The sequence below is a fragment of the Sinohyriopsis cumingii genome, chromosome 16 (genome assembly GCF_028554795.1).
Source record: "Sinohyriopsis cumingii isolate HCF-2022 chromosome 16, ASM2855479v2, whole genome shotgun sequence".
Lineage (NCBI taxonomy): Eukaryota > Metazoa > Mollusca > Bivalvia > Unionida > Unionidae > Sinohyriopsis > Sinohyriopsis cumingii.
The window spans coordinates 83,720,533-83,746,825 of record NC_142976.1 but is presented as its reverse complement, the minus strand read 5'-3'; the positions used below and the strand labels follow the sequence as shown (position 1 = coordinate 83,746,825).

General features: G+C 35.4%; 1 protein-coding gene and 1 pseudogene across 1 annotated transcript in view; one reads left to right on the top strand and one right to left on the bottom strand.

The window, feature by feature from the left end:
* Positions 1–26,293, bottom strand: part of LOC149780916 (Golgi apparatus protein 1-like) — a 220,331-nt gene that overhangs the window by 193,333 nt on the left and 705 nt on the right. The gene's annotated exons all lie outside the window — the stretch shown is intronic.
* Positions 22,933–25,088, top strand: LOC149780917 (uncharacterized; annotated as a pseudogene).

Here is a 26,293-nt window from a genome sequence, read left to right as displayed (position 1 = left end):
ACTAACAAATTTGCAGCAGAAGACAATTCTAACTGGAGTACCACAAGTGTTGAAAGTGATGCAGACGCAGATGTTGCACCACCTCCCCCCTCTGCACAGGAAGCAATCAAATCTTTTGATATTGTCATAAAGTGGCTGGAGACCCAAAATGTTGACTATGTAAAGCTCATGCAGTTGAGAAATCTGAGGGATTTTTCTCTGCAGCAGAGAAACCAAGTAGCAACGCAAAAAAATTAACTGCTTTTTTCAAAAAGTGAATTGATATTTGTCAAGCGTGGCACAAATGGCAAGTATTAACTTGTTTTAATTTATGTTATTTTAAATTTGTAGACCCATTAAATTCATGTTAGTACTGATTAACCCGTTTTTTGTTTTCCATTTTACTTCTATTGCAATCAAATCTATCTATATATCTATCGTTCGATCAACACTGTTTCTCGAAAAGAGTCGATCTTTTGTATATAAAAAAAACGTCTAATTTGGATCAAACAATAAAACTAGAATGTATCCAATTTAGCATAAAAATTAGTGACGTAGTACACAATGTGTGAAGTGGTACACATGTTAAGCGAACGGAAACCGTGTGGAATAATGTTTTCGATGATCACCTAAACATACTGTAATTTATCCTGAAATTAATGTTGTTCAGAAGGGTAAAAGTTGGATCATTTTTTTTGCTTAACGGACCCATTATTTTTGTATCGAGGCCACTTTTTATAACAAATGCCTATCTTATCCTGCTCTTTGCAAAGGTTTATCTGTCTGTTTGCAGTTCATACCGGTCTGCATTAGATCTGAGACCTTCAGGTATAATATCTGGACACAAAATCAAGTCCGACCACAGGCAAATTTTCTGTTTAAAAAAACTGGGTCCAAAAAATGAGGCTTTTCCCTGTATTTTGTAGTGCAACTAGAAATTCCAGATTATTTGGCATCATTGTAGAGCTACATCTGTCTACCTTTCTATAATACCACCCATTTTAGTGTGTCATACATGACATTGATGCTACAGAGCTCGACCGTAGGCTACTACCTCCTGCCACGTAAACTCGTCACCAGGGGTTAATGTGTTAACAGATCTCAATGAGCTGAAAGGCAAACGTTCCAAGGTGAGCTGAAAGGCAAACGTTCCAAGGTGCCAACCCATCAGCATGCTTATCAGGAATCCTAAATTAAAATTTCATTATTTAGGCAACCTGTGTGGAATAGTCATGTTCATTACAAGTAACATTGTAAATAAGTATATAGCATCCTCCTATGTAAGCCTATACCATGTACACCGCTCCCTCGATAACTTGCGATCCCGTTTATAACGCGGTGTCTGTCTTGGCTCCCGATTTTTTTCCAAGAAAGAGTATTTAAAATATCTTTAAAATATGCTGAACTTGAAAAAATTACGATAAGAACTGGTAAATTAAACCTTGATACATTGCTTGTTTTATCATCGAAAATGGTGATTAATGCCCGTAACAATATAATCCATATTTTGAAATTTGCAAGTTCTAAATAAGAATTAATTTCAGTGATCTCGAAACGCTTAATTACGCATATTTGGGCGCCAATTTTTGATCTGGATGCAGGTGTCCTCCATACGCATGTAATAGGTGTGCGGGAAAATTCAAAGATTTGCCAGTCCAATTTCAGCCACATGCTTTGTGGGAAAATTTGTTGATCAGTTAGCTGTGCTGATATTTACAATGACAGAATTTGGTGACTGAAAGACTCCTTGATGTACATACATGTTGCCATTTTATAAGAGTACATAAAAAAATAACATGATGCAATAGCTAGGCGGCTAGTTCAAAGGCTTTGACTGGCGGCCGGGTGAGAAAATGTACTGATATTTAGTGATTGAATTCAGAGGCAGAAAGACCCAGTTTTTTAAAATCCTAGCGAGACCTCTGTTTAAAGATACCATATATTATGTAAGTTTTTATGATAAATAGTTGTCAGTATACCGAAAATAAACAGTCTGGTGAAATAGCGATCAATGAAAACTTCTGGTAAATGCTAACAGGTGGCAACAGAGAATGAAATAAACATCAATTAAACGTCTTAATGTGTGAAAGTCACGTTCTAATCCTTTAATTCCATTTCAGTGTAAACATAATCGCAACATATTCTGTTCATTGAAAACATGAAAAGAGTCAATCAACCATCACATCGAAACCCGTGAGTACTTCTGTGAGAACCTAATTACATCCCGGCTTTGTTTTGATCAACAACTTGGGGAAGTGTTTGCAGCATTAAAAAATCAATTACAAGAGACCTGGGGTGCTGGATTAAGGGTCTTGGAGCTGCCTTTGACGTAAAGCAAAACAGTAACAGAGACAGTGACGATGATAGTGACTTTGAAGGTTTCAGTGAAACTGATGTCATTAATGCCAAGGCTGTTTGGGAGAAATTCGTACAGACTCATGGTCCTGAGATAGGCGTTTCTCTTGATGATATGGAGGATCTGATTTGTGCTGACAATGATTGCCCCACATCCGAATACACGTCAGATGAAACAAAAATTAATTCTATAACTAACAAATTTGCAGCAGAAGACGATTCTAACTGGAGTACCACAAGTGTTGAAAGTGATGCAGACGCAGATGTTGCACCACCTCCCCCCTCTGCACAGGAAGCAATCAAATCTTTTGATAGTGTCATAAAGTGGCTGGAGACCCAAAATGTTGACTATGTAAAGTTCATGCAGTTGAGAAATCTGAGGGATTTTTCTCTGCAGCAGAGAAACCAAGTAGCAACACAAAAAAATTAACTGCTTTTTTCAAAAAGTGAATTGATATTTGTCAAGCGTGGCACAAATGGCAAGTATTAACTTGTTTTAATTTATGTTATTTTAAATTTGTAGACCCATTAAATTCATGTAAGTACTGATTAACCCGTTTTTTGTTTTCCATTTTACTTCTATTGCAATCAAATCTATCTATATATCTATCGTTCGATCAACACAGTTTCTCGAAAAGAGTCGATCTTTTGTATATAAAAAAAACGTCTAATTTGGATCAAACAATAAAACTAGAATGTATCCAATTTAGCATAAAAATTAGTGACGTAGTACACAATGTGTGAAGTGGTACACATGTTAAGCGAACGGAAACCATGTGGAATAATGTTTTCAATGATCACCTAAACATACTGTAATTTATCCTGAAATTAATGTTGTTCAGAAGGGTAAAAGTTGGAACATTTTTTTTGCTTAACGGACCCATTATTTTTGTATCGAGGCCACTTTTTATAACAAATGCCTATCTTATCCTGCTCTTTGCAAAGGTTTATCTGTCTGTTTGCAGTTCATACCGGTCTGCATTAGATCTGAGACCTTCAGGTATAATATCTGGACACAAAATCAAGTCCGACCACAGGCAAATTTTCTGTTTAAAAAAAACTGGGTCCAAAAAATGAGGCTTTTCCCTGTATTTTGTAGTGCAACTAGAAATTCCAGATTATTTGGCATCATTGTAGAGCTACATCTGTCTACCTTTCTATAATACCACCCATTTTAGTGTGTCATACATGACATTGATGCTACAGAGCTCGACCGTAGGCTACTACCTCCTGCCACGTAAACTCGTCACCAGGGGTTAATGTGTTAACAGATCTCAATGAGCTGAAAGGCAAACGTTCCAAGGTGAGCTGAAAGGCAAACGTTCCAAGGTGCCAACCCATCAGCATGTTTATCAGGAATCCTAAATTAAAATTTCATTATTTAGGCAACCTGTGTGGAATAGTCATGTTCATTACAAGTAACATTGTAAATAAGTATATAGCATCCTCCTATGTAAGCCTATACCATGTACACCGCTCCCTCGATAACTTGCGATCCCGTTTATAACACGGTGTCTATCTTGGCTCCCGATTTTTTTCCAAGAAAGAGTATTTAAAATATCTTTAAAATATGCTGAACTTGAAAAAATTACGATAAGAATTGGTAAATTAAACCTTGATACATTGCTTGTTTTATCATCGAAAATGGTGATTAATGCCCGTAACAATATAATCCATATTTTGAAATTTGCAAGTTCTAAATAAGAATTAATTTCAGTGATCTCGAAACGCTTAATTACGCATATTTGGGCGCCAATTTTTGATCTGGATGCAGGTGTCCTCCATACGCATGTAATAGGTGTGCGGGAAAATTCAAAGATTTGCCAGTCCAATTTCAGCCACATGCTTTGTGGGAAAATTTGTTGATCAGTTAGCTGTGCTGATATTTACAATGACAGAATTTGGTGACTGAAAGACTCCTTGATGTACATACATGTTGCCATTTTATAAGAGTACATAAAAAAATAACATGATGCAATAGCTAGGCGGCTAGTTCAAAGGCTTTGACTGGCGGCCGGGTGAGAAAATGTACTGATATTTAGTGATTGAATTCAGAGGCAGAAAGACCCAGTTTTTTAAAATCCTAGCGAGACCTCTGTTTAAAGATACCATATATTATGTAAGTTTTTATGATAAATAGTTGTCAGTATACCGAAAATAAACAGTCTGGTGAAATAGCGATCAATGAAAACTTCTGGTAAATGCTAACAGGTGGCAACAGAGAATGAAATAAACACCAATTAAACGTCTTAATGTGTGAAAGTCACGTTCTAATCCTTTAATTCCATTTCAGTGTAAACATAATCGCAACATATTCTGTTCATTGAAAACATGAAAAGAGTCAATCGACCATCACATCGAAACCCGTGAGTACTTCTGTGAGAACCTAATTACATCCCGGCTTTGTTTTGATCAACAACTTGGGGAAGTGTTTGCAGCATTAAAAAATCAATTACAAGAGACCTGGGGTGCTGGATTAAGGGTCTTGGAGCTGCCTTTGACGTAAAGCAAAACAGTAACAGAGACAGTGACGATGATAGTGACTTTGAAGGTTTCAGTGAAACTGATGTCATTAATGCCAAGGCTGTTTGGGAGAAATTCGTACAGACTCATGGTCCTGAGATAGGCGTTTCTCTTGATGATATGGAGGATCTGATTTGTGCTGACAATGATTGCCCCACATCCGAATACACGTCAGATGAAACAAAAATTAATTCTATAACTAACAAATTTGCAGCAGAAGACAATTCTAACTGGAGTACCACAAGTGTTGAAAGTGATGCAGACGCAGATGTTGCACCACCTCCCCCCTCTGCACAGGAAGCAATCAAATCTTTTGATATTGTCATAAAGTGGCTGGAGACCCAAAATGTTGACTATGTAAAGCTCATGCAGTTGAGAAATCTGAGGGATTTTTCTCTGCAGCAGAGAAACCAAGTAGCAACGCAAAAAAATTAACTGCTTTTTTCAAAAAGTGAATTGATATTTGTCAAGCGTGGCACAAATGGCAAGTATTAACTTGTTTTAATTTATGTTATTTTAAATTTGTAGACCCATTAAATTCATGTTAGTACTGATTAACCCGTTTTTTGTTTTCCATTTTACTTCTATTGCAATCAAATCTATCTATATATCTATCGTTCGATCAACACTGTTTCTCGAAAAGAGTCGATCTTTTGTATATAAAAAAAACGTCTAATTTGGATCAAACAATAAAACTAGAATGTATCCAATTTAGCATAAAAATTAGTGACGTAGTACACAATGTGTGAAGTGGTACACATGTTAAGCGAACGGAAACCGTGTGGAATAATGTTTTCGATGATCACCTAAACATACTGTAATTTATCCTGAAATTAATGTTGTTCAGAAGGGTAAAAGTTGGATCATTTTTTTTGCTTAACGGACCCATTATTTTTGTATCGAGGCCACTTTTTATAACAAATGCCTATCTTATCCTGCTCTTTGCAAAGGTTTATCTGTCTGTTTGCAGTTCATACCGGTCTGCATTAGATCTGAGACCTTCAGGTATAATATCTGGACACAAAATCAAGTCCGACCACAGGCAAATTTTCTGTTTAAAAAAACTGGGTCCAAAAAATGAGGCTTTTCCCTGTATTTTGTAGTGCAACTAGAAATTCCAGATTATTTGGCATCATTGTAGAGCTACATCTGTCTACCTTTCTATAATACCACCCATTTTAGTGTGTCATACATGACATTGATGCTACAGAGCTCGACCGTAGGCTACTACCTCCTGCCACGTAAACTCGTCACCAGGGGTTAATGTGTTAACAGATCTCAATGAGCTGAAAGGCAAACGTTCCAAGGTGAGCTGAAAGGCAAACGTTCCAAGGTGCCAACCCATCAGCATGCTTATCAGGAATCCTAAATTAAAATTTCATTATTTAGGCAACCTGTGTGGAATAGTCATGTTCATTACAAGTAACATTGTAAATAAGTATATAGCATCCTCCTATGTAAGCCTATACCATGTACACCGCTCCCTCGATAACTTGCGATCCCGTTTATAACGCGGTGTCTGTCTTGGCTCCCGATTTTTTTCCAAGAAAGAGTATTTAAAATATCTTTAAAATATGCTGAACTTGAAAAAATTACGATAAGAACTGGTAAATTAAACCTTGATACATTGCTTGTTTTATCATCGAAAATGGTGATTAATGCCCGTAACAATATAATCCATATTTTGAAATTTGCAAGTTCTAAATAAGAATTAATTTCAGTGATCTCGAAACGCTTAATTACGCATATTTGGGCGCCAATTTTTGATCTGGATGCAGGTGTCCTCCATACGCATGTAATAGGTGTGCGGGAAAATTCAAAGATTTGCCAGTCCAATTTCAGCCACATGCTTTGTGGGAAAATTTGTTGATCAGTTAGCTGTGCTGATATTTACAATGACAGAATTTGGTGACTGAAAGACTCCTTGATGTACATACATGTTGCCATTTTATAAGAGTACATAAAAAAATAACATGATGCAATAGCTAGGCGGCTAGTTCAAAGGCTTTGACTGGCGGCCGGGTGAGAAAATGTACTGATATTTAGTGATTGAATTCAGAGGCAGAAAGACCCAGTTTTTTAAAATCCTAGCGAGACCTCTGTTTAAAGATACCATATATTATGTAAGTTTTTATGATAAATAGTTGTCAGTATACCGAAAATAAACAGTCTGGTGAAATAGCGATCAATGAAAACTTCTGGTAAATGCTAACAGGTGGCAACAGAGAATGAAATAAACATCAATTAAACGTCTTAATGTGTGAAAGTCACGTTCTAATCCTTTAATTCCATTTCAGTGTAAACATAATCGCAACATATTCTGTTCATTGAAAACATGAAAAGAGTCAATCAACCATCACATCGAAACCCGTGAGTACTTCTGTGAGAACCTAATTACATCCCGGCTTTGTTTTGATCAACAACTTGGGGAAGTGTTTGCAGCATTAAAAAATCAATTACAAGAGACCTGGGGTGCTGGATTAAGGGTCTTGGAGCTGCCTTTGACGTAAAGCAAAACAGTAACAGAGACAGTGACGATGATAGTGACTTTGAAGGTTTCAGTGAAACTGATGTCATTAATGCCAAGGCTGTTTGGGAGAAATTCGTACAGACTCATGGTCCTGAGATAGGCGTTTCTCTTGATGATATGGAGGATCTGATTTGTGCTGACAATGATTGCCCCACATCCGAATACACGTCAGATGAAACAAAAATTAATTCTATAACTAACAAATTTGCAGCAGAAGACGATTCTAACTGGAGTACCACAAGTGTTGAAAGTGATGCAGACGCAGATGTTGCACCACCTCCCCCCTCTGCACAGGAAGCAATCAAATCTTTTGATAGTGTCATAAAGTGGCTGGAGACCCAAAATGTTGACTATGTAAAGTTCATGCAGTTGAGAAATCTGAGGGATTTTTCTCTGCAGCAGAGAAACCAAGTAGCAACACAAAAAAATTAACTGCTTTTTTCAAAAAGTGAATTGATATTTGTCAAGCGTGGCACAAATGGCAAGTATTAACTTGTTTTAATTTATGTTATTTTAAATTTGTAGACCCATTAAATTCATGTAAGTACTGATTAACCCGTTTTTTGTTTTCCATTTTACTTCTATTGCAATCAAATCTATCTATATATCTATCGTTCGATCAACACAGTTTCTCGAAAAGAGTCGATCTTTTGTATATAAAAAAAACGTCTAATTTGGATCAAACAATAAAACTAGAATGTATCCAATTTAGCATAAAAATTAGTGACGTAGTACACAATGTGTGAAGTGGTACACATGTTAAGCGAACGGAAACCATGTGGAATAATGTTTTCAATGATCACCTAAACATACTGTAATTTATCCTGAAATTAATGTTGTTCAGAAGGGTAAAAGTTGGAACATTTTTTTTGCTTAACGGACCCATTATTTTTGTATCGAGGCCACTTTTTATAACAAATGCCTATCTTATCCTGCTCTTTGCAAAGGTTTATCTGTCTGTTTGCAGTTCATACCGGTCTGCATTAGATCTGAGACCTTCAGGTATAATATCTGGACACAAAATCAAGTCCGACCACAGGCAAATTTTCTGTTTAAAAAAAACTGGGTCCAAAAAATGAGGCTTTTCCCTGTATTTTGTAGTGCAACTAGAAATTCCAGATTATTTGGCATCATTGTAGAGCTACATCTGTCTACCTTTCTATAATACCACCCATTTTAGTGTGTCATACATGACATTGATGCTACAGAGCTCGACCGTAGGCTACTACCTCCTGCCACGTAAACTCGTCACCAGGGGTTAATGTGTTAACAGATCTCAATGAGCTGAAAGGCAAACGTTCCAAGGTGAGCTGAAAGGCAAACGTTCCAAGGTGCCAACCCATCAGCATGTTTATCAGGAATCCTAAATTAAAATTTCATTATTTAGGCAACCTGTGTGGAATAGTCATGTTCATTACAAGTAACATTGTAAATAAGTATATAGCATCCTCCTATGTAAGCCTATACCATGTACACCGCTCCCTCGATAACTTGCGATCCCGTTTATAACACGGTGTCTATCTTGGCTCCCGATTTTTTTCCAAGAAAGAGTATTTAAAATATCTTTAAAATATGCTGAACTTGAAAAAATTACGATAAGAATTGGTAAATTAAACCTTGATACATTGCTTGTTTTATCATCGAAAATGGTGATTAATGCCCGTAACAATATAATCCATATTTTGAAATTTGCAAGTTCTAAATAAGAATTAATTTCAGTGATCTCGAAACGCTTAATTACGCATATTTGGGCGCCAATTTTTGATCTGGATGCAGGTGTCCTCCATACGCATGTAATAGGTGTGCGGGAAAATTCAAAGATTTGCCAGTCCAATTTCAGCCACATGCTTTGTGGGAAAATTTGTTGATCAGTTAGCTGTGCTGATATTTACAATGACAGAATTTGGTGACTGAAAGACTCCTTGATGTACATACATGTTGCCATTTTATAAGAGTACATAAAAAAATAACATGATGCAATAGCTAGGCGGCTAGTTCAAAGGCTTTGACTGGCGGCCGGGTGAGAAAATGTACTGATATTTAGTGATTGAATTCAGAGGCAGAAAGACCCAGTTTTTTAAAATCCTAGCGAGACCTCTGTTTAAAGATACCATATATTATGTAAGTTTTTATGATAAATAGTTGTCAGTATACCGAAAATAAACAGTCTGGTGAAATAGCGATCAATGAAAACTTCTGGTAAATGCTAACAGGTGGCAACAGAGAATGAAATAAACACCAATTAAACGTCTTAATGTGTGAAAGTCACGTTCTAATCCTTTAATTCCATTTCAGTGTAAACATAATCGCAACATATTCTGTTCATTGAAAACATGAAAAGAGTCAATCGACCATCACATCGAAACCCGTGAGTACTTCTGTGAGAACCTAATTACATCCCGGCTTTGTTTTGATCAACAACTTGGGGAAGTGTTTGCAGCATTAAAAAATCAATTACAAGAGACCTGGGGTGCTGGATTAAGGGTCTTGGAGCTGCCTTTGACGTAAAGCAAAACAGTAACAGAGACAGTGACGATGATAGTGACTTTGAAGGTTTCAGTGAAACTGATGTCATTAATGCCAAGGCTGTTTGGGAGAAATTCGTACAGACTCATGGTCCTGAGATAGGCGTTTCTCTTGATGATATGGAGGATCTGATTTGTGCTGACAATGATTGCCCCACATCCGAATACACGTCAGATGAAACAAAAATTAATTCTATAACTAACAAATTTGCAGCAGAAGACGATTCTAACTGGAGTACCACAAGTGTTGAAAGTGATGCAGACGCAGATGTTGCACCACCTCCCCCCTCTGCACAGGAAGCAATCAAATCTTTTGATAGTGTCATAAAGTGGCTGGAGACCCAAAATGTTGACTATGTAAAGCTCATGCAGTTGAGAAATCTGAGGGATTTTTCTCTGCAGCAGAGAAACCAAGTAGCAACACAAAAAAATTAACTGCTTTTTTCAAAAAGTGAATTGATATTTGTCAAGCATGGCACAAATGGCAAGTATTAACTTGTTTTAATTTATGTTATTTTAAATTTGTAGACCCATTAAATTCATGTTAGTACTGATTAACCCGTTTTTTGTTTTCCATTTTACTTCTATTGCAATCAAATCTATCTATATATCTATCGTTCGATCGACACTGTTTCTCGAAAAGAGTCGATCTTTTGTATATAAAAAAAAAACGTCTAATTTGGATCAAACAATAAAACTAGAATGTATCCAATTTAGCATAAAAATTAGTGACGTAGTACACAATGTGTGAAGTGGTACACATGTTAAGCGAACGGAAACCATGTGGAATAATGTTTTCAATGATCACCTAAATATACTGTAATTTATCCTGAAATTAATGTTGCTCTATGAGGAAATAATAAACAAAGTACACGATTATGAAGAGATATTTATTCACAGTTAATCTCAGCACGATTATAAAGTGAGTATTCAACACTATAATCTGCCTACCCCCCCCCTTATTTTTCCTTTATGTCGTCGATCACTTTATTGGTTTTGGGCTTATTTTATAGGTTCCCCGATAACTCGCGCCTCACTTATAGTGCGGTTGATGTTTCTGGACCCCGATGTGCGCGAGTTATTGAGGGAGTGGTGTACATTCATGTACCTATATAGTCATGCAGAATTAAGTTGCATGGAATAAATATAGTGTTAGAATTTATCAAATTACAACACCGTAAATTTCTTCAACATTTTTGCACAATAATAATAATACTGTGTTAGAATTCAAATTCCATCACCCTGAATTCCTTCTACATTTTCGCAAAATAATAATAATAATCATTAGTTTTCCAAACAAATTAACTGCATCTTTCTTTTCATCTCTGCAACCATTTTTCATCCATTTACATACTAAAATGTACCAGTCTACAATACAGATTCTTAATTTCTTCTATCTGTACCATTATCCGACTGTATTATGAAAAAATACAAGATTTATATGCATTTAAAAATTATAGCAATTTCGGTGTCCCAACACTTACATTAAAAAATCAAAACTGAGATAAAATTGGCAACATTGCCATACTGTATTCAGCAATGTCCAGCTTTTGTTCATTTACTACTATTGTTCTTTTTATGTAATTATTCTGCATGTGCATATTTTCCAATATTTTCAACAAGAAATAAAATAAAAGTAAATAAAAACTTCAATAATTCATGGGGCGCTTAGAGTTTAGTGGGTAACTGGTACTATATATAGTGTACAGAACAGTACTTACAGTGCAAATTGTATATTTCCTGTTTATTCCCAAAAATACGAGATGCAGATTTTGCTTCATTCATCCTTTTTACACAATCTCATTCTTTCAAATCACACCTAAAAATGATGTCAATTGCTATTTTATTTAATTTGACCCACGTACTCAAGAGTTACTGTTTATTCAGAGATATAAGCAGCAGCATGATGCCCCAGTGCTAGACATCACTTTAAACTGCCACACTGTAGACTTCATAGCGATATGACTGGAAAATTGTTAAACCTACATGAAAAATCTAAATCACACACACACAATCTGAATCAAGGCAAGGAACTAAGTCAGCATTAGATACAAAGTTTCTATTATTAGTTGTTTACATCAAAACCAGTCAGAACTGAATAATATCAAATCCAGTACATAAGGTTACATTACAATAGCATGTAATGGAATTGTAAAAAAAAGACTAACAAACAAACAAATTAAATCAAATATACATAACACAATGATTTCCAAATATTTTCTGAGTGAACTTATCAATTTTTGTCCCAGATTTCATGGCAGTTGCTTTACACAAATACTGATATGTCTACAGGTTCTGCCATTTTGATATATGACATCATGTGCCACAAACAATGTACCATAAACAAAGATGTCATAAATATTTGAGGACAGTGAATAACTCAACTCAACACTACCAGGAGACCTCTTCTGCATTTTACAAAACACAAGCTATGAGATATGATATAGTAGCCTTAACCGACATTATGGATAGGTCCAGGACTAAGAAGCAAAATACAAGTTTTTAAAGGAGCAATAAAACTAAGGTCGAAGTTACCAAACAGATTAAACCAAAGTATGTTTCTTTAATGAAAAAAATAAAAACATACTAAGATTTAAGTGTCTTAACCGGTTTCAGCATTCCAGGCTTTCAAATGAAATTTAGGTGCTTGGCAGAGATCATGTATCATGTTACATCTATGCCAAAAACTGAATATATGTAAACAACTTTTTTTTAATGTACTAGTTCATACCTTTGAGCGCAATTTTAATGAATATTTATAAAACTGACCTCAGAGATTCATATTTTGAGTTTAACATGACAAGAAAAACAACACATTGAAAAAGTTGTGCATATAACCTAGTGTTTTCTTTTTGCACAAATTACAAGAGGATATAGGCATAAACAAGCATAATAATATAGAATATTTCATTTCACAGCAGTCACTTCTCCTTTTGGACAGAACATGGAGAAGTGAGACCTGAACAGGAAGAAGTGGGAACCAAGTGAGACACATAATGTGCATGTGTGTGTGTTTTTCATTCTCTTATTTGAATTATGACATCTATTTCCCAGTATGCATATTTGCATTTAACACTGGTTTTAAGCAAAACTTTATTTTCAAGTAGTTCTATCTATATAATAAACACATTTGGTGCATGTTTAAAAAATATCATACTCATATTCAGTGTATTTTCACAATATGACTTAAAAAGAGAATGGAAGCTGTATACTGTAATGAATTTTAACTGAGTAACTAGATTACAGTATTGTAACTGCAAGTTAGTACAAATGCTTCATCAACTACCCTTAATCAAGAATTTTTTTCTTTTAACTTTCTAAAAGTTCATTATAAAATGGCATTTGAAAAGATTTCTAAACATGCACCATGTACATGACAGAAAATGCTCACTTCTTTCAGATCATACTGTTCGTCTTAATTTCTTGGTTGCAGATAAAACTTTACCTTAACTGTCCACAGACAACACACTGAAGAATTGAAGTCAGCATATGAATGAAGTAAACCGTTTTTTTTACAACCAAATCAACACAGTCACCATGCAAGTGCATCTATTTTTAGAAAGAGGGGTTTCCTTAATGTAACCACTCACTCTTCAGCTTCATTACAACAGTCCATTGATAGGATTGCAGATGTAAGATTTATTTGTCTAAGTGACAAGGTGTAGTATTAGACATTGGTTAAATAGTATTTGCTTTGCTGTTTTGTTGTTTTCTTCCTATTATACAAAAATTAGGAAACTCAGAATACCACATTGACCTTACAGCATCTCATGGAATTCCACAACATAGCATTGTCCCATAAATTTGTGACCTACATTATTACATTTTAAAGCTAAATCTTTAATAACATAATCTTTAGTCACTGCTTTCTAACAAATTGTATATTTTCCTGAACATATTTGACCATAGGTTTACAAAAAGAGACAATCTAATAAAATAGTACTTTCTAGAACAGCGATGTAGGTCATTATGGTACCAAACAGATTTTTATCAAGAAAATAATGTACATATGACAGTTAATATAGTCATGTAACCGATTCTATTCTTAAAACTCCAACTGCTATTTACATAAATTTAAGTTCTGAAAAAACTAGTCTGTAGTATGTGTTTATCATCAAAAGATGACTTTCAGAAACCAGGCAGTAATACATGTAGTTGGTAACTTACCCAGGAAATGGTTAGTGGTCAATCAACTATCAAACACATGTCTGTGAATGTGCAAGAGTTTGTTTGTTGGCTTTTTGATACCAATACCAGCTATTTGATGGCTTGAAGTGTACATTTTGACTTGAGGTATATATGGCATAACACTGGAACTAGCATGGCCAAGGCGAGATAGCATCTCAAAAGAGATGGTCATTCAATGTTCATCTAAAAAAATCCACAGGGTGAAGTCATTTTCTCTTTCATAACAGAACGCAGCAAAGTTTACACCTCTTCAGGCAACTTAGCTGCCCACTCTGCCTGGTAGCATGACCCCTAATAATGATGTATTTTGCTGCTCTTACCTTTGCTAAAATTACATAGATCTGCTTCCAGGAAAGTTATGATGATCTAACAAAATGGTGGTATAAAAATAGCTCAAATTTTCATCAACGAATGCAAAAATGATAATAGCTGATTGTGCATGCTGGGGGTATTTTAATTATGACTTCATTTATATATCTACAGCTGGCTGCTCAAGGATAAACTTTTACCGTCGCTTTTACATCTAAATTCAGTCTGTTGCAGAGTTACAAATGATCTCAGCCAAGCACAGGTCAACATAACTTAAAAACGTCATTTTTGCTTGTGTGAGAATTTTAATTTATTAGAAAATATACATCAGAGTAAGTAAAGTATAACAAAAGCAATATGTCTTTAATTTGTGGAAAAGGAGCAATAAGAGCTGCCAAGCATATGAGATATTCATGAAAATACTGCCTCTTGTTCCCGTAAGTCGACTGGAAAAATGCTACACAATGCAGTTTTTAGGCAGCAAGATATTGCACCAAAAAAACACAAATATCAGGGGTGACATCTTATATCGTAGAACTACCTCACCCCCGACCTCAAAACACATTTTGAGTCTTAAAAAACTAACACTATCTGGGAATAAGGCAGGTTAGTCCTACAATGTAAGACATCAACCCTGATGTTTATGTTTTTTGGGGGGGTCAAGGTCTTACTTCCCAAATAACGGTACTGCATAGTGTTCCAATGTCGATTAACATCAGATCTAAAAGTCCTATTTTCAGGAATATCTTACACAGCCCATATTGGCGCTTTCCTACAAATTACAGTCATAATATTTTAGTCCAACTTAACTTACTATAACATCTTTTTTTCGAATAAATTCAAACTCTCAGACAAACAGACATGTTTTCAAGTTCCGTTGGCTGGAATGCAATGGACGCCAGGAATTCCAAAATCGGTTAAAAGGATGAAAAGAACTATGAATGAAACAAAAGCTATCGAAAGACTTTCTTCAATTTAATCTGATTTTGACATTTCTGGCTTCCACTGCATTCCAGGCAACTGAATTCATTGGAAAAAAAGACATCAGAGTAAGTAAAGTCTGACTAAAACATTATGACTTTAATTTGTAGAGAAGTGCCGATTTGGTCTTCCAAGTGTGCGATGTAAGGGATAGCAGTGGGCTTCACAAGGTCACAAATTGTCATTTTTATTTACTTGCTGACAACAAAATATACCATCTGACCATTTTCTTTGCAAGAACATTTTCGGGCTGTTTAAACTTGTATATACAATATTGGGTTTGGGGTGGAGAAATTCAAAGGCAACTGCACTGGAATCTAGCGTTACAAAAACAAATCCTTAGTTTATGCTGATGTTGACAAATGCATCTTAACAGCGTATTTTTGCACCATAATCCACTTATGCAGACACCTGTCCTGGGTAATGTATGCTGCGATAGTCATATAGTCATGCTAAAGCCTACCAGAATACCTAAAATCAAATCCAGGGCTTGAAATTAGTGGCAGTCCGCTAGCCCGAGGCTAGTAGATTTCCTGTCAGACTAGTAACTTTCATAATGTTAATAGTCCAATGGGCTAGTAAGTTTTGGTTATCAACAGTCAGCGTTTGTTTACGCCATTCCCTAATAAAGACTTGACTTGGCAGATTTTCTGTAGAATCAAAGCAGTGGCCATTGTAAACACAGTCATAGAATATTAGCATGAGAAGATGAAGTCAATTTCTGCCTCGGAAAGGTGCGTTTCTATAACAAGAACCCATCCGATTTTGTGCATTTCACTTAACAGCGCAAGTTATGGTCCCGTCATTAACAACGGAAGTTTGGTAACTGATCCTAATTAATCTGATAACGAATTAAATGAAAAAAAAGATGTGGTATCATACTTTATTCACTTGACCACAGTAACAAACTACAAAGTGGTATACCACACAAAAGAACACGCCAAAAACTATTCAAAGAAGTTAGTTTGCAAGTTTTTTTGTCTAAGGTTCTTTTTTTGCTCGCTACCCAAATGCTCCAACAGTAACAAACAGGAAACTACATATTTTACATTTCCATCTAAATAATTATAAGAATTAGATCAATTTATTACGATTATGTTATTGACACATCCTATCCATACAACAACTTTTTCTATGATGATAAGAATAGTTTTTATATTTTTCCCTTACAAGAATTAACAAATAATTCAATACACGTGGAGATATCCAAGCAGAATGCCGTACATTTGTTTGGAATTAAAATCACTGAGCATGAGCATATAAGATTTGAAAATTTTCCGCCTTATTATTAGTTTCAACAATACATTTAGGTTTGATTAATTTGGAATAATTACCAACTTATGACTTATGATACCATAATTAGAGCTGTTAAATACAACGCACCGAGTGTCAGATGGCTTTGTTTGATGGGAACACACCTTTTCCAAGCTGAAACTAACACTATCTTCTGATGCTAATATTTTATACGTGTTTACAGTAGCCACTGCTTTGATCATGCAGAACATCCGCTGAACTTAAGTCTTTGTTAGGGAGAGGCCATTTAATTGTGGGAGGGGGCTCTGACTTTCTTATATAAAGGACACTGTGCCATTCCTTTTCTTGCTTTAAATAATTCATGTCAGCTATACTAAAAATCTTGTATTTCAAAACAAGGCACAATTCCCTCCTTATAAGACAGGCAAAATGTGGCATTTGATAGGTGTTCAGCCACCGGAAAAAAAGCAAAAGTTGAATGAGAATGATGAGGAATAACTTTTATGATAGGGAAAAGTGTAATGGAAAACTTCAGAAGAAATGGACAAAAGACAGGGAATGGCTGAATTATGACGAGGAAAGGAACGTTATGTAGTATAACTGGTGTATGCAATTCGCAAAAAACACACAGAAAACATCCAGTTTTGTTGCGGGTTGTTCGAACTTTAAAATTGAATCGGAAAATGTACATGAAAGCTGTGTGACATTGTTTTGTGAACAGAACCAGTAAAGATTTGGCAGGACTAGTAAATTTCTCAATATACTAGTCCTTCTGGCTACAAAGAAATTTGTGTTAAATTCGAGCCCTGTAATCACCAACCAACGAAGGCAATAACAGGAACAACTACAACTGACTAAATGACCGGTCTTTTGTGTTTTGTATTAAATGTACCCCCCCCCCCAAATAGTTTGGCTGACACCTTAACCCTTTAGCTACTACAGCTGTTGTGCAGTCTCACTACTGCTGAGTGCTATCATATCAGTTACTGAGACTACTGAGGCTGGTTGCTAGGCTGAATACTAGAGCATCATCATGGCTGACTACAGAAACTGACAATAAAAACATGGTTACATTTATATTCATTATTTCATTATTTTTTGGAGGATTTCAGTGAAATGAAAAACAACTTACCTTGTATAGTGTCTGTTATTCATATATTTTCACTACATATACTCCTACATCCCATCATACAAGAAATCTCAGTCATATAAACTGTATTGAATCACACAAAATAAATCCAATATTTAATATGTACATATAAAAACATGAATGAAATCCACACCCTAATTAAAAAAATGAGAGTGGTACAGTCATTATCCACACATAAATGTACTTGGCATTGTTTGCATCCTATGAAAACTTCCTGTCTCCTCCCTTCCCTAACACACATCTTGCATCTCCCACGTTTTGGGAACCGTCCTGGCCAATGCCTTAAACCTTCAGAATCAACACTGGACAGAGCTTTTCTTTTCCTACTTCCCTGAAAGCCAGCAACCATACATTTGGCCAAGTTCATTCTAAATTCAAGCTGTGTTCTTTTTTTTTCTTTTCCGGACTTGGTTTCGATCTGGTGGTTTGGTGACTCTTTCATACATATCAGCACATTACATATCGCTGTATCAATGAGAAACCAAAAAAGATATTTCCACCATTTCTTTGCTTTATGACAATAACTGTATTGCATTCTGTTTTGGTCTGCAATATCCACTCCCCCTTTGTTTTTGGAATACTCATCTGCAACTTTTGGGCAAGTTACTTCTTTTCGTCGGCTGGTTTTTTCTCTTCGAATTACACTAGACAGCTGTGTGGGATCCATGTTGTTATATAAAATATGGAAAATTTTCTTGTCTTTCCAGGCAACACAGACCAGAGTCTTTTTATGCATAATTTTCATATCCCCCTGGCTTTTTAAACCACTGGTTTTTTTTTTAAAAAGGTTCTGGCATTCCTTTCCTATTTCCTTGGACAGTACCACAACAGTAGAGTCCATCTCGACGTAAATCTTCAAATAATTGGGGATTTGAAAAGAAATTGTCCATATAGGGTGGTTTTTGTTTATTATTTTTCTGGTAAGGTCTTTCACCACTCTAGATCCTAACCCTTCTTCTCTCACTCTCCCTCTCTGTCCATCGGGCTTTCCAACATATACTTGAAATTCATGGACATAGCCGGTTTGAGGATGGGCTCTTTCCCAGACTTTAATGCCAAATTTTGTGGGTTTGGCTGGCAGATATTGCTTAAATGACAGTCTTCCTTTATAAGCAATCATGCCTTCATCAACTGACTGGTTTTTGGGAGGGTCATAATTTTCCAGGCATTTATGCAAAACTGTGTCATAGAAAGGTCTTATATGGAAAATCTTGTCATGTCCTGGTTAGCCTCTGGGTGGGTTGATGCTTGTATCGTTGGCATGGAAATATTTCCCTATTTTTTCAAACCTTTCTCTTGTCATGATTTCGGGTATTCCTGGGCTCCCAAAATATACAGATGTCATCCAGGCAATGGAATATTTAGGTATTTGCATAATACTCATGACGATGTATATTCCAAGATATGCCCACATCTCCATGATGCTGGTTTCATACCATTTCTGGTCTTGTTTTTGGCCCAACATTTTCTTGGCATAATCATGTTTCTTTCACAAGTTTTTCCACCAGACTTTCTGGGAAAAACCTGAGGAAAAAATCTTTCTCATTGCTTAGAGGTCTAAGCTCGATTGTTGGACCAACACGAGAATCAAAATCATTGATCTCAAACATGGCGAGATCATCACTCCATTGTGCAAGTGGGACTATGTCTTCCTCGTCATCCGATTCACTTACATCGGGTGTTGAAACCGGACTAATATCAATATCAGATCCATTTTCTATGAATGCTCCATTAAATTCTTCAATATCGCTCGCACTGAACCCTTAAAGTCGCTCATATCTGAATCAGAATCCATTTTTGTTTGTATCAACTACACGTGTTTCGTAAAGTGCAGAAAACCGCTTACAGTGTGTCTAAATTTAACCTCTCAGCTTTCAAACTTGTATCATAATGTTGAGTAACCAGTCATCTCATTGGTTATTATAATCAAAAATATGTAAACTTCTGTACTTTCAACCAATCAACGTTTAGTTAACATAGCGGTCACATCCGCATAGATGCGACACTGGGGTTCGAATACTGCTGGATTTTATGCACATAAGCAACACTAAGGTAGTAAACTAGGCTTATCAGCACTGCATATATGCGTCAGTGAGGTTCAGGAGCTACTTACAGTAGACGCTTAGATGCAACAGTCAAAGCTAAAGGGTTCAAGACATCTGATTATCTCTGAAGCACTGATTTTTCCGTATAAATACTAAGCAAAGAAACAACAGCAAAAAAACTTCTCAGTCAATGTTTTATGATTATTTTATGTTACAGTCCATGTAAATCCTACTCAATGAGGGCTGGTTACCTCTTTCAAATTTCCCAAATATGCAAAATTTGATTTAAAAATAATACCCCCTACCTATCTCAACATCTGCTCAAGTCGATAAATTATGTTGGTCACAGGGATATTGAGCTAAACAGGTAGTACTGTATTATGAAAATGGCAAAAACAAAATTAAAATTGGCAACAAAACATTGCAGTTGACAATTTTTTGGGCAATAATCCCAGCACCATACCTGGATATTCCTGAAAATTTTACTTCTCATTACAATGTCAGTCAACATTAAAACATGCTACACAGCACCATTATTTAGGCAGCTAGGCCTTGACCTCCAAAACATAAATAATAGGATTGATATCTTACATTATGGTATTAATGGCAGGTATGCTAAGTTAAGATACAATAAGATTTATTTAATGACTGCATTTGTTTCAGCTGAAATAAACTAAGGATACATCTGTCTGTAATAGTAGATATGCATTATTAAGAACAGGATCAAAATAGTCTTACATGTAAGACCTCGACACTGATGTTTGTTTTGAGCATCAGGGTCTTACTTCCTAACTAATGGCACCTGTAGCATGTTTTGATGTCGACTAACATCATCATAAAAGTCAAATTTTCAGGAATATCTTCTATAACTGCAAATAAAATAATGATGCTTATCTACAAAATAAAGTCATAATGTTTTCATCAGACTTTACTTACTCTGATGTCTTTTCTCTAACAAATTCAAATTCTCACAAAAGAAATGGACCTGTTTTCAAATTTTGTTGGTCTACATTTCAGTTGGCTGGAAAGTGATGAAAGCCGGAAATGCTGCAATCAGGTTAATTTGAAAAATTATTCTTTAACAAAATGAATACAAATATATTATGCCTATTGGAACTGTAAGCAACATTTCGTTTCGTTCAAGAAAAATATCTCCCACATGAACCTACTGCATCTTACCTCGACTACAGTAGCATTTCAACAAATTCCAATGCATGTCAACGGAACATTGGAACTCACTATACAAGGCAGTTATTTGGGTAGAAAGACATAGCACTTAAACAAAAAATGCAAATGCTGTGTCTAACATTGTAGGACTAAGCAAAAGTGTTGCTCCATTGATGGATACTGGAACCAATTACTATGCTTCTAAAGAAACCAATTAAAACTAACTTGAATATACAAGCGTCTATATTATTTTACGAAATTATATGTAATTACAATGATCTCTCTTTGCTTGCAAATGTCTGACTATACTTCCACGTTTGTTTGTACCCCTTACCAATTTCAATAATGGAAACATTTATTGTAGCAACCCCAGTCTAACACGGTCAAGACGCCAGTTTACCTGGAAATCTGATGAAAGTGTTGACCAAGTGTAGAACTTTCACTGCAGCATCAATACATGTCATTTGATTGCAACACATTTTATATATTGTAAAAGCTAATAAAATTATCTATAATGGGCATGTTTTCCTTTTATATTTGATGCTATATTAATGGAATTATTACTCCACAATCATCGAAAATTACAGATTTCACGTGTCATTGGAAATAAGCGTTGATCATGCCACGATCGCGTGATCCCACTCTTCTTTGTAACAAAATGCAGGTTATTAAAACTTCATGAATATTCATGAAATTTTCAATCCAATCAGAGGAAATGTAAACAATTCGGTCAGTGGTTGTAGCACATTCCTATGATATTCCTATACAAAGAAATAATCCCTCAAACTTTACGCAGATTTGACCATAAGTTTGACAATTTAAATAAATTCAACATACATAATCAAAATCGGCATACTCCAAGCTTTATTTTGATACCAAATTTATATATCGGAAACGTTTTTAAACCACCCGCAACGAGCATCGAATTTGCAAAATATTTGAATCTCCCCGTGTCAACATTATCCGCCATATTTAAATTTTCTAACAGCTGATGATGATGTCAACTTTTCCAACTTGAATCCTTTTCAGGAACTAACAAATGGACTTGTACTTGAAATAAATTCATAAATTGAACACCATGGCAAAAACTTATATGCCTTGTTCAATATTATTTCAAAGTTGAACTCCAACAAACAAAAGTTAGTAGAGCATGTCAACAGAAAAAAAAGCTTGTTGCCAAAAAGAAAGTTTCTGGGTTTGAAAATGTAAAGGAGCTAATGAGTGCCACATTCAGCCCATATTTGACCATGAAAAAAAACTGAACAAATAGTTTTGTGATGAAGCAGTTACAAAGGAAACTATTCAGCAGATAGAAAATGAACATTTAAGTGAAAATAAATTTTGCACTAAGAAAAAGCCCATTGATGTTCAGGCAAGTGGTAATCTTGTTGATAGTAATGACAATGATAATGATGATGAAACTCTGAAAAAAGAAACTAACTTACTTAAGTATTCAAATAAGAAACAGTTGAAACAGTGCTCAAAACTTCTGAAGAAAATTGCCGAAAATACTGAGAAGTTAGAAAACATTAAAAACAGGATTGGTCACTATTCTGTGCGGAATGTAAATAAAAGAGATGAGACCTAAAAGAAACACTTGCATGCATTGCGTGGCTTGAAACGATTAGCCAGCAGGCAAGAGAACCAAATAAAGAGGATGACTGAAAAATTGAAAGAAAGTGAACTAAAGCTTGAAACTGTGACTAATGAGAACCAAGCATCAGCTGACAAAATTACTGTATTAACAGAGCAAGTGAAAGTTATTTCTGAGAAAAGAAATAGTGAGAAATCAAAGATCTTGTCCCTTCAGAAAATCAACAGTTATTTAAGAACTGAAATTAAAATTCTCTGCTTGAAATTTAAACAGAGAGACTCTTTAGTACCTGATGATGCTAAAGATGTAATGCCAAATGTGACAACTGTGAAATGATTAGATCTCAAATACTAGACAAGGAGAACAATGTAGCAGAACTTGAAGATGTTGATGAAATTATAAATGAAAGTATAAGGACCAGAAATGAAGATGGAAGCTATAGCCACGAGGTTCCTCTTTGTTTGATTGAACTGGTTGGGTTAGAAGTTGCTGTTGAGAAAGTGTCTCCAGTACTTCAGTCTGTGTTAAGACATATCTTAGGAAAAAGTTTAGACAGAACAGATTTGCCAAACCCAACAACCACTCAAGCAATAGTCGATGAAGGACATTACATAGCAGAAACATTTATTTCAGAAAAACTCAATAAAGATGAAAACTGGGGCTTAGGTAGGGATGGCACAACACGGAAAAAGCAGAAAATTGTAGACACTTCTATAACACTTCACAGTGGTGATGTGATCAGTTTAGGGTTTGACCGAGTTTATAAAGAGAATGCAATTTCCATAAATAATGTTACAAAGAACCACCTGAATGAGTTCTGTAAATTTCATGCAAACTTAGTCAAGGAAGAAACAGAAGATGAAGCAACATTTGTGGCCCGGTCTTTAGAGAAATTATTTTACACAATGAGCGATGGAGCAAGCAAGGAAACATTGGCCAATAAGTTGTTAGAAGAATGGCGTGATGATGTTCTGAAAGACTTTGAAGGGGACAAGGGTATTGTTCATCATTTCTACTGTATGGATCATGTGCTTCTTGGCTTCCATAGCTACACCAAACCCAGCATTAAAAAATTAGAAACTGAACTAGTCGATTCAGTGGGACTGCTTGGATGTGATGCTCTACCAGTGTTCCAGTATTGGAGTAAAAAAGAAACTGTCATTGAGTGGGTTGTTATGCAACATCAGAAGTGTTTGGACCAACTGGTGACCACAATGGAATACGGGACAGGTGGGATGCACACTGCATGGCATTAAGTCAGTAATATGAAATTATAGAGACAACAGGTCTAATGCAGTATTTGAAACTTCAGCTGAAGTATTTATCCACAGACAGGACTTTATAAAAGTTATTGAAATATTGAACAATCCCAATTTGAAGCTAAAATCTGTATTAATGGATTTAAAGTCTGACATAGTCTGTACATTTTTACAGTGCTTTGGTCTATTTTTCATGAAGTTGACAGGGCAATACTGGAATCTCATCACCACAAGCAAAGTAATATATCCAGACCTTTCACAACATATTCTGGAAATGAAACAATTCTTACAACAGGGTATGGAAACACCCACTCATCTTCTGAACCAAAATGAACATTAGTCACCAAACGACCCCTCAGATATTGGAAAGGACAATCATCATCAAAAATTAGCTGAATGTCTGTTTTCAATAAAAAAAAAGAGACCAGAGGTCTGTTATTGAAGACCATCATAACTGTTGCCTCGGCTATGGCTGCAGTAATCGACAAACAGCTGATAAACTTTCTTGATGTGGAAAGTTCCATGTTGATGCTGTAATGATCAGTGAAATGGAAGAACAGAGAACAAATTTTGCGCATCTTACTAATCTTGTATGTGAGCATCACTTTGGTGATCTGGACAGCAGTCAGAGGAGGCGACCTAGTGCATCAATGCACCACCATACATCTGTACAGTTGCTGAAAGGGAACAGAATTCCCATGATGAAGTGGCTAAGTGAAATGAAGCCTGATAATCGTCATAACATTATGCTTTCGGCAAGAAAAGGTGGTCGGGAAATGTGACAAGACCACATATTAAATGAAAAAAATGTTGTGTCTCAAATTCACAAAGAATTGGTCACAAAGAAAGGCCAAAAAAGGAAAGGATCTGCTCCTGAAAGGGGAAAAAAGAATCAGCGCAAAGTTTCAGACGATTCTCATGACATAATGTTTAAAGGATTAAACCACGTGTTCAGAGAAAATGAGTATGTGGTAATTGCATATCAGGACTCCTGGTATTGTTGAAAAAGTAAAGGATGATCAAACAGCATGTGTGAAGTTCATGTCACCATGCAGAAAGGAAGGGACTTTCAGTGGCCTTGTAGGGTAGACAAACAAATTGTTGAGAAGCAGTTTATTCTGACAAACAAGTTCATTCCCGATTGCCTAAATTCAGGTCGACAATGGCTCATCAAAGAGTTCAATGAAATTGGAAAGCAGTATGAAAACATAAAATGTGCATACTTTTAATAAAAGCATGGCTTGGGCTGGAATATAAAATGTATGGTTGTGCACAGATACTGGTTTTATGTGTTTACAGTACATTTTATTGTCAATTCTTCATTTGTTATTTTTTATTCTATACAAGGAATTAGTGACATTGTTTAACATCATAGTATGTTTTAAATTATGTCTTGCAAATTTTATTGTCAATTCTTCATTTGTTATTTTTTATTCTATACAAGGAATTAGTGACATTGTTTAACATCACGGTATGTTTTAAATTATGTCTTGCAACATTGTTTCAATCACAATTATGAATAAACATTGCATTTTTGTTGGTTTTGAAGTTCTTTTACATACATATGAACTCTTGCTAATGTGATATATTTGTATTAAGTTAACTGTCATAAAAGTTGTGAAATGTTTATATGATTTTCAGTTGTAAATGAAAATATTGAAGTCAAACCACAGATTTAATGAGAGCAATGAATTCAGCAGGAAAAATGCAATCCAAATATCAAATTTCATAGTAATATCTCAACAAATAAGAAAGTTATAACATTTTTATAGAAATCAAATTTTACTTCGGTTCCGCGACTGCCACATAATCTGAATACATTTCTATAAGACACAAATTCTAGAAATTTGTAACTATTTTGGAACTTAAAAGTTAAATAACTTTTTTTCTAATAGAGATATTTTAAAACAATAAAGTGTGTTGGAATGCTGTTAAACAGATCTATATGAAGATATCAAGTGTCTGCAGTTATTTCAATATAACAAAAAATGACTGGGGTTGCTATTTAATGTGATAAAAAGTGCAAGGAACTTAGTCAATTCATTCAATGATTTATAATTTCTAACCTGAATGTGAGTAGAGTGGCCCAAACCCGTCATCAATTGCACGTTTCATGCTTAACAGAAGTTTTCAATATAATAGATGGACATGCTCAAGATCCATTTCCAGTTCCTGAACAAGTCCATTTTCAGCAAAGGGGTGTGTGCACGACTACAGATGGACATGCATATGTCATCTGCTTCTGATAATTACAATGTTGAAACAAGCAAAGGAAAAGAAAGACAACAACAAATTTGCCTTTCACATTGATTTAACTTGTGGTTTAATTTATATGTTTATGTGTGCAAAGGGATTTAATTCCAAACTCTCAATGTTACGGTAATTTACGGAATTATCTGGCAGTTACCAAATAGGATGAGCTACGTAATTATGT